General features: G+C 39.6%; 1 protein-coding gene across 1 annotated transcript in view; it reads left to right on the top strand.

Annotated features, from left to right (window-relative positions):
• Positions 1-1,011: 1,011 nt before the first annotated feature.
• LOC125007687 (complexin-2) overlaps positions 1,012-16,039 on the top strand; it is a 43,094-nt gene continuing 28,066 nt past the window's right edge. Inside the window, exon 1 of the mRNA XM_047584425.1 lies at positions 1,012-1,148. The gene's annotated coding sequence lies outside the window, so the exon portion shown is untranslated. The remainder of the gene's footprint in view (positions 1,149-16,039) is intronic.

The following is a 16,039-nucleotide window of genomic DNA, read 5'->3' as shown; positions in this document are numbered from 1 at the left end:
TGTTTGTGTAATTTAATAGTTCTGTGTATTCAGAAATAGATTTATGGGTTGTTTAGGTGGTTAATGTAGTCATGTCAGTGTGAGGTGGCTAGCTAGCTTAGCATATAGACTGGTAGCTACATATTTCTTCTTTTGTGCTACTATTCTGCTGTTTCTACGATTTAATGGTCCCGTATATTTTGAAAGTAACTCTTAAATGTGTGAGGTGGCCTAGCCTAGCCTAGCATGATGATTGGAAGCAGGTAAATCTTTTCAAAGTTAAAAAACAAAACAAAAAAACAATTAAAATATTATCTTATCTCTGTTTCTACCTTTCTATCTTCAGACTTAAGTGTTTAGAAAGTTGATACAAGGTAACGTTTGTGTGAGGTGGTTAGCGTAGCTTAGCATGAAATGCAACTAAAAGTATGATAATTTCTCCTTTTCCTTGCTACTTTTCTGCTGATTGTTGTATAATTGAATATTTCTGTGTAGATTAAATCCTGTGTGAGACAGCTAGCTTAGCTTAGCTTAGGTTAGCATGAATCTGACCGTAGTTTAAAGAGTCATGCAGATGATATGTAACAGGATTTAATGGGCAGAACCAAACTTTTTATTAAGAGCACTTGAGAATGCATTTAAGTCTGTACCTCAGAATCCAACCAAGTTCAAAAGTCTGGACCCAAAGGGAAGCGAACCCATGGAGGCCCCGGTTCTGGGGTCAGTCTGGGGCCCCGGGCTGTAGATGGAAGGTCACTTTTTGTTTTTAATGTGGCAAATTTAAATATCCTCACACATTGTTTTTTTTCCAGCTTTTTACTTCAGTATCTGTTTTGTAAATCTCTTAACATTATTACAAATAAAATAAATCAGAATAAACCATGCATGGAGGGTTGTGTTGCTCTGAATCGTTTTCTCCGTGTTGAGAATCCGTCGCCATATGCTTCGCCTCTCCCTGTCTCCTGTCTTGGAGGAGCAGAGTGGAGGCTGTGAGGTAATAGTGCGCAGGAGGGAGGAGGTGGTGGAGTTGAGGGGAGGGGGTAAAGAGAGGGAGAGAGGTGGAGATAGATAGAGAGAGAGGCGGCATAAAGTACAGGCATCAAACGGAGCTTCGGCTGCAGACTGCTCGGGATCCCTTCCGCTCGCCTCGGTCGCTCCAGACGCATCAGGTCAGTAAAAACCAAACGCACCGTGCGCAAAAAAACAACAATATGTCAGAGAAGCCGTGGCGGGGAAGGAGGGAAGGAGGGAAGGAAAGAAGGAATGAAGGAAGGAAGGAGGAAGCGGCGGTGCGTGTCTGTTTTTCAGGCTGTGACTGGGTTTTCGTGTGGATGCTTTCAGCAGGGCGAGGATGGAGATATGAGGAAGGAGTGAGAGGGTGCGCACGGGTCTTTAGGCGTGAGCTGCTGGTTCTGCTGCTGGTTCTGGTGTGTTTGTGTTTGTGCACATATATAAACGCGCGTCCGTCCTTCCTTCCTTCCGTGCGTCCGTGCGTCCGTGCAGGCGGGCGGCGGGTTTGGCAGGTGGACGCGCTGCAGGCTGCAGGTATCAGTCAGCTTCACCTGGCTCTCCGCTTTAGTGCAACATGCGGAGAGACGCGCTCTCTCTCTGCAGAGCCGAGCTCCGGTACCCGGGCTGCTGCGGATAATACTCCCCCTCCACGTCCCTCCTCTTCCTCTTCCTCCTCCTCCTCCTCCTCCTCCTCCTGCTCTCTCCTTACACCCAGGTGAAGGCGGATCTTCTCTCCTCTTTCACCGCCATATCTCGCCGTTGAAGGTGTGAATGATGAGACAGGGAGGAGGAGGAGGAGGAGACAGGGGGGTGCTGGCCGGCTCCGGTCCTCTGCAGTGCCGTCACCGAGCACCGAGCACCGAGCAGCAGCAGCATCTCGTCTGGTGATGGATGGTGGTGGAGAGGCTGAATTATTTATAGCAGCCAGCGCATTGATTAGCTTTATGTAATTCACTCCGGAGCTGTCACGGAAGGCGCAGTTTGAGCATCAAGGAAATACAGTTTGGAATCAGTGCTGTGTGTTTGTGTTTCCTCGTGCACGCCCTGCACGAGCCTGTCTCATAGTGTATCATAGGTGTGTGTGTGTGTGTAAATGAGCTCTATACTGTTATAATAAAGAGGTGTGAGCCATAGAACAGTTTTACTGCACAGCTGAACAAAACAAGGTGTTAATTCCTCATTTAAGTGCCTGTTTTAAATGTCTGTGAAGTCAGTCAGTCAGTCAGTCATTCATTCATTCATCCAGCCACGCTGCAAAAACTGAAATTTAACTAAGATGAATCTTCTTAAATATGTGTGTGTGTGTTTTTCTACCAGCAGGATAATTCTTTCGAGGCAGTTTTTATGTTTTAAAGCATTTGTCTGCTCCCAATAAGCTACTCTTAAATTATAACTGTTATTGTTTAGGTTTTCTTAGTGAGTTAATGCACTAGAACTAGAAGAAGTGCAACAACTACTTAAACTACTTTCAATGTTTTATTGCTAATACTGACTGTAAAGTCTCAACTGTTGCTACAGGTTAAACTTTTCTCTTCATATTTTCCTTGAATCAACTTGTTTTTAGTCTTGAAACAGTAGTTTGGAGATAAATTCTTTTTTTTTCTTTTTGTAAGTTTCAAGTAATACATCCCATTATTTCTTGTTTCGTTTAGTTTGTTTGTTTTTGTTGTTGTTGTTTTAATGAGTTTGTGCGGTGCAGTTCTCACCTGTAGCTGGAAGAAAATGTTTTGATCCTTCTTCCAATAAAGTTCAGATGGTGTCGGGACAGATGTTCTGTTGTAAACTGAATCCACCTCCTCTGTTCAGGGACTAGTTTTCCTATTTGACATAGATGGAATCTTTTTCGCCTCTTGCATATTGATTCAACCGTCCACCTCCACCTGAAGGACAAAGGACACAACAGCGTTCACATTTTATCCAGAGAAAGGGGAATAAAAGGGAGGCTCTTCAGCCGTCTCTGATGAGTTCAGGTTCTGACTAATAACCAGGAGGTATTATTATTTATTTAGTGAACCCAGGCCAGTGTTTCTTCTCCGTTAAATACAGTAGAGTCTTTTAAAAATCATCCAATAGTCAGCGGCCATAAAAATAACGGTAACACAATCACAGACATGATAATGTCCAGTAAAGTGCCCTTTATCGCTGCTGCAGGCTGTTAGAAAAGAAAATCAGCCGAGTGCAGAGAAGAGCTTCCTGTGCTCGGAGGTTCTGATGTGAATCACTCACGGCTGAAACTTCTCTGATTAGCAACAAGATTTCGTTTCAATCCTGTCAGTTTCTACATTTTGGACTTTGAACTATATGATCCTGTGCACTTTGATGCGGAAATCTACGTAGAGATGTATTTATAGAGGGATGTGCATTAATAGTTTTTATTCAGCTTTCAGGTTGGTTTCTGATGATGATTCATGGAACCAGAGCGTAGAAATGCTTTAGATTTATATTTCTAATACGGTGATGTCACCATCTTTCCACGTTGAGTTTCTCCTTTGACTGAAATCACCGCAGCAGACGTCAGAGTAGATGGTTTGTAGGAGGTGGAGGCAGCGAAGGAGGAGTTTCTGTGTTTGTACTTCACAGACACTGCATCCAACATAAGATTCAGACCAGAAACCTGGATATAAACTTCCACAAAATGAGTAAATCTGTCACCAAAATGTCTTTAAAGTCAACTCTAAGGTTCAGGTTTTGGTGAAAAGGTTGAAATAGTGTCGACACTATTAGTTTCCTCCACAGGATTTATATCAGTTTATCAGAGTTAGTTCTAGCACATGTGAATCAATTTCTAGTTGTAGACTTGGAGTGAAACAACACTTTGAATTTCTGCAAGAAATTAGAAACCATTCCTATTTAAAGTGACACCAAATAACTTTTGCACATTGGATTTTCCATTTATATTTACAGTTATTAACATTTCTCTGCAACAGAAACGAGTCCTAAAGTAAGTGGACGACCAACGAGCTGTAATGGACCATGCAAGATAAAACTCAAGTGTTTTTCACTTATTCCGTCAAATTTTAATTTATTAAACAACGATTGTTTTCGTTCAACTTCAACAGAATAATAATAATAAAATGTTCTCATAGTTCTAGCTTTAAAATAAGTATATTTCTGCATAAATGTTCCTTCTGCTGAGCTTAAAATTTTCACAAGTGAAGCAAAACATTTAGTTATTTGCAGAAAATAAAATTAAAAGTGCTGATATTCTGTATCTTCATGCAGATAATGTCAGCGTAGGTTCGGTCGCGCTCCTCCAGCCTCTCTGCAGCAGCACCGACCGTGTCGGAGGAAATTCATAAAAGATGCATAGTTTCTAACCGAGTGAAACGCCTTCACTTAGAGTTCTTTATTTAGCCTGAGCCTCATGCTGCGACGCCTCTCGCCGCGATCTCCTGCTCGACTACATGCAGGTGGTTTTTCTCTTTGCAGCCTGGAAACACGGAGAAGGACGCGTCTACGTTTGTCGACAGATTTCACACTTTTAAAACACGAAAGATTAAAACTCTGGTCTGTTATCTACAAACGATGAGACGAGTGGAGTCGTCGTTCGTTTTCCTGACTCCAAACAGAATTAGACAAAGTTTCTTAAAACTATGGTTTAAATGTGCAAATGCAAATAAGATCAATGCAAACTATAAAAGGCACAAAACTCACTTTTCTGGTTTTAGTTTTATGTCTTTATTTTTTATTATTCTTTTTATTGCTCTTATCTCTAAATGAAGAAGTTGCCACGAACCTAAAACCTAATGTCCCCGTATGAGGACGCAGACTCTCAGGAGGTTAAAGCTGCAGTTTTTTGTGCTTTTGTAAATCTGATTTGGAAAAGAAATATTTTACAGGATCTTTGTGTCTTTGTGGAAGATCTGCTGCAAAGTAAACATCACAACGAGACTTTATCCACATGTTTATGTTTGATTCTTTTGGTTTGATGCTAAAAATGGCTGAACACTAAGGGGAGTGTTTTTTTTCCTGCTTTCAGGAGCTGTCTGTGAACGCATCATTTAACCACCCATCAAACAGCGTCTGTCTCTGCTTCATCCTCTGCTCTTTTATCCCGTTATCTCTGTCTGTTTGTTTAATTACTCTTCTGTCCGTCCGTCCGTCTGACTCCACGTCCGTTTATCTGTTGTCTTCCTGCTGATCAGCTCAGAATCGATGACTCACGCTAAACAAACATGAGTCACTGACGCCTCTCTGGCTCGTACCTGACATAGATTTCACTTTTTGTGTCTCTTTAGGTGACTCACGGTAAAACATTTGGACATTTATTGCTTTTTAATGACCACTCGGATGTTTAATGGACTATTGTTGACCTGAAGGTCACTATAACGCCAACAGAACGCCTTCACTTTAAGCTCAAATAAAACCAAACACTAAAAGATTTTCCTCAGAGAACCGGGTTGTTGGATCCATCAGAGTTCAGGAGTGAAGCAAAGGAGCTTTTCCATATTTTCAACTACTCAGACATAGAAATACATGGAGCTCCTCAGTTATTCCAGCAAACTTCAGATAATAGAAACTTACGAGTTCAGTGAAATTTTTTTATTTACTTGTGCTGCGTTCGAGTTCATATTTAACTGCTGTGTAGATTGTGTAAGGAAAACATGGCGGCAATGACTTTGATTGATTTTCATTGGTTATTTGATTTTCATTTTAAAATTCAAAAATTCAAATTCGAGTGTGGCAGCATTTTGTCTTCATCAGGGTCGAGAATGGATAAAACTAATAATTAATATAAAGATAAAATTTAATTATTTTATTTTAATTTAAACTAGTAGACGACGACTTCCGCAACCGGAAGTTGTCGTTTCAAAGTAAGAGCACGTATGAGGACGGCGTCGTGAAACAGAAGTTGATGGACATGGATCATTACCTTGTTTTAAAAACAGTAAAAGAGTCTCAGTGAAGAGGACAACAACAACAACCAAGCCGCATATTTCAGGTAAAAACAACGTACGTAAAAAAGTAACGACATGTAATCAGGGAGTAGTTAGCTACTAGCTAACGTTACTCTAAGACGCTGATTTCTGCAGATGACAAGAATTAGTTTTGCTATCACGTCAAAAGTCACGTCAGAGTAAGGTTGTAAAGACATTTTAGTCTGGGCTAGCGAGGGAAACCACGGATAGAAGTCATATTTGGGCAGAAACATAATACCGTCCTCATACATGCTCTTACTTTGAAAACAACAACTTCCGGCCGCAAAATATGGGAAAAAAATCGTGCGTTTCTTTGTTTCTGTCTTATAACGATTTTATTTTTAACGTTTTGTTTTGTCCGACCCTGATAAAAAAAAAAAAAAATGCCTTTAATTTTAACTGGTTTTATTTAGTTTTTTAATGTGATTTTTCCTGAATGGAAAATCCAGTGACCAAAAACACACAGACCCTTGTGGATCTTTAGATTCATTTAAAATGCTTAATCAGAATGTTAACTTTAGTTTCTCTGTCTCTAATTTAATTTACTGTACCGACCAATTGACTGATAATCAAAAGAAAAAGAAAGGAACAATGAAGTTGATTGAGTTGGAGATTTGGAGATTTGGACTGGACAGAACCTGTGTGTGAACCGGGGACGTTCAATGATTAGATCAACCAAACTTTGGTGGCAAACAATTCATACGGATCCTAAAAATCGTTCAGTTCCCTCGTGTGAACGCACAATGTGTCCTGGCCACAATGACGGTTCACCTACTCAGTTCACATCCCTTTGTGTGGGCAGAGCTTTTCTCATTCATGTAGGAACATAAATAGATTTAATGATCATCTTTATTTGCAGAGATGTGCATATGGAGGCTTCCAGGTTACAAGTTATAAAGTTATAACATCAGGGTGGAGACAATAACATCACTTTCCTGAATCCGTATCATTCCCCCAGAGAGTGAAGAAGGTGGTCATAATGTTATGCTGATCGGTGAATGTTAAGAAGTGACATTTTCTTTCTTTCTTTAGAACCAGTCAAGAGTCTTTATTGTCCTTATGAGAACATCACAGGATTTTGCAGAGAGTCTTTAAGGGGCTTAGAAGGTGCACGAATATAACACACAGACATTTAAATTAAACACTAATGAGACGTAGAAATGATAAATAATTCCTCATCATGTTCCAAAATTAGTTTCATGTCAGCAAACGGTTCTGAAAGACCTTCCTCCAACCTGAACAGTTAAAATTAAACCTGCTGCAGGTTTCTCTTCCTGTTGTTTGGCTGCAGCGTTTTACCCTTTTAGCCTTTTAGCCTTTTTAGCTTTTGGTTTTGGTTTTGGTTGGTGAGAGGTTGTCATGGACAGAGCAAAATAAGCTAATTATGAAGTCTATTGGCATCATTAGAAGAATTAGTGGCTTCATATCCCAGGATGCTCTTCAGTTATAGTTATAATTTAATTTATCCACATGTTAGTTACTGTAACGTTGTCTTGGTACCAGACCAACTAAAAGAAATGTGTGAGTTTAGCCTCCTCAACTAATCCACCGTCTCCATCTGCCCATCTATTTAAAAAACTGTCAATTTATTACATTAATACACTAATTCAGTCCTGCCCGTTTATTTACAAATATATTTACTCTCCACATCTGCTTTCTTTCTAAATCCTTTAATGAATTCATCCAGAAAGTCATTTTCCTTTTGCTCACAGACGTTTGGAATTAAACTTGGAATTAAACTTGTCATTCAACAAAAACATCCACTTCATTAATGAACGTTATGTCCAGACTGACGTCCTTTAACACACAAAGACTCACAATAGCTCTTACTCTTACTTTTACACTAAGTTTTTGAGTCATTTTATCTTTTATCTTTGTTGTTGATGTTGTTGTTATTTGTTTTTAGTATATATATTTTTTTTTTGGTGGGGTAGTTACTTTTTTTAACCTCCCCGGTATTTTATGCATGCATTTTTTTTCTGTTATTGTCTCTGTATGATGGTGCAAATACCTAAATTACAAAAAGAAATTAGTCTGTGTGAACTCCGTGGATCCTGTTCAGTCGTCTTATTGTCACTACCACGTCACCAAACAGTGACTTTGGCTTAATTTCCAAATTTCTGTCTCTGTTTTCCAGAGTAAGGCCGACATGTTTATTAACTGAGCAGCTTTGACGTTCGCTAACTAAAAAAGCAGAAATCTAAATAAAAACTAAGATGAAGACGTTGTGACACTAAACGGTTCATGTCTGACCTAAAATAAAAAGATCATTTCCTCAGGTTTTTGTTTCTGAATTGTGTTGTGCAGAGAATTTGTTTAGAGAAGCATTGGCTGCACATTTAGATAAAAAAAAAAACTACTTTATTTTACAAGAAAATAAAACAGCTGTTAAAAGTTAAATGATGCGTGAGTTAAAGAGACAAATCTGCAGAGAGACGAGAAGAAACAGACATAAAATTAGAGACGTGTGTTGCTAAGTGATGGAGAAAGAATTCAGATTCAGAAAGAAGAAGTAAAAAAGTCTCCTAATGAATCAGTGCGGAGGCAGCTTTTTACCTTTTATCATGTGTACGTGTAAATCTATAAAGAGGCAATTAAAGCCGTCAGATACTTGTGGTGAATTAAAAAAAGAAATACTTTAATTAGAAGTTCAGTATTTTACTAAATACCACAGTTTGACTTGAACTTAAATCTGTGTTTGAGTTCTGAAATGCTTTATTTATTTTATTTTTTTCAGTTTTCTTTGATGTAAACCAGAATCTGGATCATCCTCCAACCAATCAGAGACATTTATTTCACCACATTAAGCTCCACCCAAACGATTTGATTGGAGAAACATCACCAGTTCCCAACGGAGAGACTCTGAAGAAGTGTAGAAACACGTATTTAAAGATTTCTTCATCTTGTGAATTGAAATAATGACATTTTCCTATAAAAATGTGAGAAAACTAATTCCTGCAACATACAGATACTGGTGATGAGCCGCTTCCCACTGAGAGAGACGTCACGTTCCTTTAAATCAGCCCTTTCATACATTTCCTCAGAAGCAGATCAGAGGTTCCAGACTCGGTTCTGTCCGAGGTTCGTCCTCCCTGAGCCCCTCACGTCCCCCCTCAGAAAGCCCACGGATTTATTGTTCACTCAGCCGTGTAATGAGTCCTGCCGTCCACAATCCCCCAGCTAATTAACTGCACAGCAGGTTCCAGCGTTAAGTTAAATAACTTGTGGCCGACCCCACAAGCGAAAGCTGTTAATTCCAGCTAAACACCCTCAGAAATACCCGGTCCGGTATTCACGGTGTGCTGGGCTCTTCCATTTTTCTCTTTTAATTGTCCTCAGCTCTCGTTGTGTCGCACGGGGAGTCGAAGTCTGTCTGAAGTCTTGTTTAAACACTCGGCTGTCAGAGCGTTTATCACGGAGCTCCTTTAAAAACGGGTCAAATCGTGGCCCCGGTGACGCTGTTCGCCCGATGTTTGGGTCGCGTCTCATTTCACCGGAACGAGGCCTGAGACAGGAAACGGGTCACGAGCTCGAATCAGAAGCTAAATGTGGACGAGACAACGGAGCAGATGCACGTGGAGAAGCTCTGGTTCGATTCTAAAGCTTCAAAACGATCCCAGGACAGAATCCACAGAGTAACAAATATTTAAAGACTCAATTTAACTAAAACAATTTATCATTTATTGAACTCAAAGAATATTTAATGCTGTTATGCAGTAAACAGTATGTATATATGTATCTGTACTAGTAATATATGCAAATATCCGCCTGATATATCGTTCGATCGCCAAGTTTAATGTTGTTTCTGCTCGGTTTGCATGGAAATTTTTATTTTTTTTTTACCTTTTTGTGAATTAGAAAAACGACTGTAATCAATAGTTGCGACTCTGCTGATGACAGACGAAGAATAAATGGAGCTGTTCAGTTTTTCTCCAGCTCTACATCTCCCAGCAACATTCATCACTGTGGTGGAGCGGTTGGCAGGCGCAACAAACCTCCCACCCACACAGCAGCAGCAGCAGCAGCTCCCCTGCTCGCTGCCGGCCACTTACCACGGCGCCCTTAACCCTGATGGAGGGATGGTGATGGGGGGGGGGGGGCTCTTATTGATAGGAAACATAGCAAACAGCGTTCATATGCACCAATAATCTGTCATCTTTTCAGTGTCTCTTTTAAATTCTGCTCCTTTGAAAAATGGTAAATAATAAACGTCTCCTGGTCTCAAGGTTGTTTCTGTGTGGGAGACGCTCGGCATCGCATATATATGTGTGTATATATTATGTTAAGGTTATTGTGTAGCAGTTATTGTGTGTTTCATTGTCGATGTTGTTGAGGGACGAACCCCCAAAGAGCTTAAAGGTGTAAAATAATCCATGTTCGGTCTCTCAGTCTTTTACATTCTGGCCTTATTTTTATTCTTATTCTTATTCCACGTTAATTCTTGTTTCCAGCTGGAATAAGAGACACTTCACTCCCACAAAGACAAAGTTAAAAACTTCTGGAACCAGTTTCATAAATACTTTGTCTTTTAATTGGGGCCGATTTGCTGTTGTCTTTAACCCACATCTGTCCTGCACAGAGGAGCAGACGTCTCACTGAAGACCAACCACTCAGCTGTCCATGCATTATGCAGCATTTGTCTCTTGAGGACGTCTCTCCTGTAACGGACAGACAGAAGAACTCGCTCTGTGCTGCACAGCTTTCTATGTTACTAATTCAGCCGTGTGTGGTTGTGCTTCTCCTCCGGTTGGTGGATGTGTTTAAAGAAGAATCCGGACTCTAGATGTGGGACAGGTTTCAGGTCTGGTTCAGAGTTTGATTTGGAACAGGAACAGGGAACATCTGGAGTTTCCAGGTCTTAATAAACCAGGTTCTGCCTGAATTTGAAAAACCAAACAGTTGCTCAGCCTTTTCCGTCCTTATTTGTCTAAAGTCTTCTAATCTTTACCAGGTCGTCCAGATTTTTAGTGTTTGGTCAGTTTGGAGGAAAAAATGCATCTTGATTCTTTCGTTTTTGGAAAGTTCACAATCAGAAAAAAGAAAGTGGACGAGCTTGTGACAAATTTAAGTCTTTTTTTTCTTCGCCTTTCTGTCTCTTTCCTTCCATGTCCTTCCTCTTGGTCTTACTCATCCTTCGTTCTTTCTACGATTCATTTCCTTCCTTCTTTTCTTCCCCCACTTCCCTCCTTCCTCTGTCCTCATTTCTGTCTTCATGCCCCCCCCCCCCGCTCGCATCCATCCCCATCCTTTCAGTCGCCAACCGACCGCAAGACAAATGGACGAATGCCTCGTTGGTGATGTATAGCTTCCTCGTTGGACCTCAGTGGCCTGAGGGGAGGAGGCAGCATCATATACTGTACGATACACAGCAAAGGGAAGAAGTCACTGGAGTATGTGACACCATTAGCTCCGTCTCTACACGCAAATGTTCAGATTTTCAGTGGCAGCACATCCTTAGTCTGCAGCTCCTCAATCACACATTGAGAGTAACTTGTCAAGCTCCTCGCTCCCTGGATGAGTCCACGGAGGACGGATAAATGAATGTAGTGAAATATCAGCGGATGATTAAAAGCCGTGCGTGTCTGTCAGGGGTGAACGCAGCGTCTTTTTTTTGCATCTTTTGTCTTTCTGACTCTTTTGTCTTCGGGCTGAATGAGTCGGGAAAATGTCACCGGCTGTTTGGATCCGCTTCGTTACCACTTCGCCTTTTTTCTCTCTGCCTTTGACGAACGTTTATTTGTTTGTTTGTTTGTTTGACTTCTTAGCTTCTACATGCTTCATGCAAATCACGCTTCTGATCATTGTTGTCACGATTCTCATTCATCGGCTCGAAGTAAAACATTCCACAAGTTATTTGTCTAGTTTGACGTTCCCCACTCCAGTTTGAGTCTCTCTCAGCTATAATATGAGCTTCTTTTATTTTGCTTTTGTTACAAAAGCTTTGGTGAAAGTTTCTGAATGTCTCATTTTTGGTTCTGTTGCTGAGGAGCAATGAAATCTACTGGAAATAAAACAGTAGACGAACAATAAAGGAGGAGAAGAGGCAGTTTTCCTCCATGTTTCCTTCCAGTCCTGAACGTCCAGAGTAGAAGAAGATGAACCAAGATGTCTCCAACACTGCTGTCCACGTGGACTCCATCTTGGTTCATCTTCTCAAACACTGGTTTTTACACTTATTTCAAAGTACTATATTTGACTCAATTTTAACTTTTTTTTTTTAATGTCCATTTTTAAATGGAAAATCCAATGACCAAACACACAGGCTCATTATGCTGCTGTTGCAGATGGTAAATGTGAAATGGTTTCATCTTCTCTTTAACTTCTACAAGTATCTCTACATCTGGCTTTTATTATGTGGATTATTTTCCACTTTCTATAAATCAGGCGCATCTAGAGTTGCATTTTCACGGTCCTTGTTTGAATGAAGATGATTGAAACGCCTCTTTATCTCGTTTATATCCAGGCTGATTGCTAAAGAGATCAGGGCCTGATGAATGTGTGTTGTTACGCTGCAAAAAAATGTCAGACGCATACATCATCTTTATGTGGAGCTGCTGCAGCGTTGGTTTCTCTTTGCAAACTTTGCAAAAACACAGAACAGCACATCATCTGTCAGTGTCTGGAAATGATGATGCATGTGATAAAAAGAAATGTTCAGAGTTAAGGAACGATGAAGAAATATTACAGTTAGATTTATAAGAGCATCTTTTCATTTGAGACCATCCAGAGAAAGACTGAGCTTCTAACCTAAAAACTGAGCTTCTCCAAAACTGTTTCCAGGTTGTATTTATTTGTAAAGAATGCTCGTTGTTACTGAAGAAGTTGCAACAAGGCGACATCATTAAGAGGCAACGATACAACAACACAAGCTTTAAGATGCTGTTTTTGAAGCTTAACCCAATCTGAACCGGTTTTGATCCAGGCAGCTTGTCACCCTACAAACAGTTCTGCATGCGATTAGTTTTCCAGCAAAATGCAGTTTTGTCCATTTTGACCTTATACGTCCAGATTCTTCAGACACATTGTTATGATTTCATGACATTTAGTTCTGGAAACAGTAGTTTAGACTCTGAACCAACGTATTTTCTTTCTCAAAATGCTCAGAAATTTGTCTGTGAACAACAAACAAACCTGTTTTCTTTTGGCTGAAAAACAAAATTCAAGGAACAGATTCATATTTTTTCTAGTACAAACTAATTTATTAATGGATGTATGGGAAATTGACATTGTTTTTTTTTGTTGTTGTTGTTTAAATGTTCAACCTCAAGAACTTGGAAGCCCACGAAGTATTTACTCCCAGGAATGTTTTTCAAGGAACTAATTGATTCCTTGAGAGCATCGATTGTCTGTTCAAACTAATCTGAACAACCTGTTCCCCTCCAGTCCAGTAGATGGCAGTAAATCAAAAGATCTGAGCTGTGTTTACTCCACCAGCACAATGGTTGTCTGGAGTCTCCCCTTTGCAAAAATATGCAAATCGTTTGGGCGTGGCTTAATGTGGTGATGGACAGACGACTAAAAGTAGTCGCACATGTCATCTGAGTTTAGTGGAGTTGAATTTATTTATAATGAAGTTGCTCTAAGTGGTTGGGAGATATTTTTTCAATATTTGTCTCATAATTAAATCCAAAGTGTTTGGAAGTACAAGAACATAGAACAAATAAAAAAAAAACTCTGGATCCAGTTTAAATTGTTGCAGTTGCTCTTTAAATAAAATATAATTGACCTGATTGAACTGTCACATGCAAAATTAAATTGCGTCTGGTTCTGTCTCAAAGGGACGATCTGTCCATGGAGTCAGCAGCTTGTCTGTCTGTCTGTGCAGAGAATGATGGACGTGGTTTATCCTTCATGTCTCAGTTTGTTTAGAGGACTCCAGTCTTCCTCACCACCAGCTTGTCCAGCTGTGAGATGTGCCTCTGGATAAATCTGCAGCACCACGCGACACGTGACATAATAATCAACACACTGAAAGTTTTCTCTGTGACGTCTGACTCAGGTTCTCTCTCTCTGATAATCCTGCTCTCATCTCTGTTAGTGGTTAATTACAACAATGTAGTGAGAAAGAAGAAAATAATCAACTGTGTTTAACCCTCTTATTACCTTCAGTTTACCATCAATTTGATCCCAACAATTAAACCTTCAAAATATTAGTGGAATTAAAAAAATAATAAGAGTTTATGTGTCAGGTACTTTGTTTTTTGACCTAAATAGCTCTTTAAATAAAATCCATAATACCTGTAAAACCACTAGGTGTATTTAAGTGACTTTATATCATTTCTAAGTACATTTTCATGGTCTCTATAACATTTGGTAAATCAGTACTATTATCAGGAATAACAACATCCACGACAGGTCAAATGTTTGGAAGCAAGATCAGATTTGTACATAAATAGTTTCATTGGTTTACTTTGCAACAAAATAAACATGATTATTATATAAAGAGTAACTTATCAGAAGATGTTCTTACTATAATTATCAGGTATTTGAGTTTTTCTTTCTCGGTTTTTAACAGCAGCATGAAATATATGAGGGATATTTATAAGCAGACTCTCAGAAAGTAAAAAAACAAACTGTGCTTTTGCTGACATTTATTCACCAATGGTCTGGCAACACTAATGTACAGCTGAAGGTAAACTGAGGAAAATGGTTCATATCAATAAAAGCAAAGTGTGATCATGCAGTAAATACATCCCAGAATACAAAGAACTCATGCTGGTTTTTAAGAAAGACATCGTGAACAGACACTTGAAGTTGCTTCCAGACTCTTGGCCTGTAATGAACATTATGACCAATGTCCCAATTCAATTAGGAAAAGTCCAAAAAAATATGTTAATCTGTTAAACTGAACAGGGTCAAACTGACCCCAACAATAAATAATCAGAGGGTTAAATTATTCCTACAAAGAAAGTCGTGTTATTTAAGAAAAATAAAAAAAAAGACAGAGCAGATGTTTGGTGGCCGAGAAACTGTCTCAACACCAAGTTAAATTTCCAACTGAGAGAAAGGAAAAGACGACAGGAGCAAAAACTATGTAGGATGAAAACAGATGGAGAGACGAATAAGTAACAGAGCGTGTGAACAAACGCAATAATTCTCCTTTCGTTTGCTTTAAATGAGCGGAAATGAAGATCAAACCTGCAGCTGACCTGCTGCGTCATGACTTGGGGAGTTGATATATATATTTTGGAACAAGCTGTAAAGTCTCTTTATTTATCTCTGGTCTAAAAACCTGCACAACACTCAGATTATAATTCAAACCCCCAAAATTTACAATACGTCAAGTAATTTGAGGAGCAGAATCAGTTCAGAACAACTTCACAACACAAATCGCAGCTTGGATCTATGACTGTCCGTCTATTTACTGCCACCTAGTGGATCGGAGGGGAGAAGGTTGTTGTCTGATCATTACTCTGAGGGAAATGTCTGTGAAGGTTCTCAGTCATCCAGGTCATGGTTTGTCCAAAAATACGTTGAAAAAGTTCTACAAGTGCAGTTGCCTTTTTGGATTACTCTCAGGGAATCTTTTAGTTTCTTGGAAAAAGTTCCTGGGACTAAAGAGTTCTGGAAAAAACGGCTGCTCACCTAGCATTAGCATTGACCAATAGCTGCAGACGCTACAGGCCACTGCATTAAAGCAGTAGCTAATTTGTCCTTCTTGTTTTGAAATATGAAAAATAGGTTGTCAGCGAGCATGAAATAAATCAAGGATGAAAAATTCTCAACTTCCAACGGATTGAAGGAGCTGGCATGCATTAAATATTTAATCACAGATCTGGAAATAGTATGTGAAGGAACAGAATTGTATTTAATCTATCATCTCTCACCGGTTCTATAATAAGCTACCATAGCTTTTTTTTAAAATATAATATATGCAAGTTAAAATTAGCCTCCACAGTGCAGCCTGGTTTAAACTGAATCTTTTTTTTAAGTTCTGAGGTGGGTCTGTGACTTTTAAGGAAGAAAAATGAAATGTAGTCATGCAGGCTTCCTCCTTCCAGTCCATGCGGAGGGAACAATTTGTCACAAAGGCGCTGCATGAATAAATAACGTTGTCGAGCGCTGAATTCGCTGCCTGGCAGGTCTGAGAGCGGCGGCTCGGCGTTAGCAGCTCATCATTTATTCATTTA

This window comes from Mugil cephalus, chromosome 5 (genome assembly GCF_022458985.1).
Source record: "Mugil cephalus isolate CIBA_MC_2020 chromosome 5, CIBA_Mcephalus_1.1, whole genome shotgun sequence".
Classification (NCBI taxonomy): Eukaryota; Metazoa; Chordata; class Actinopteri; order Mugiliformes; family Mugilidae; genus Mugil; species Mugil cephalus.
Note: the sequence above shows the minus strand (reverse complement) of the source record. Positions and strands in the feature narration are given on the sequence as shown.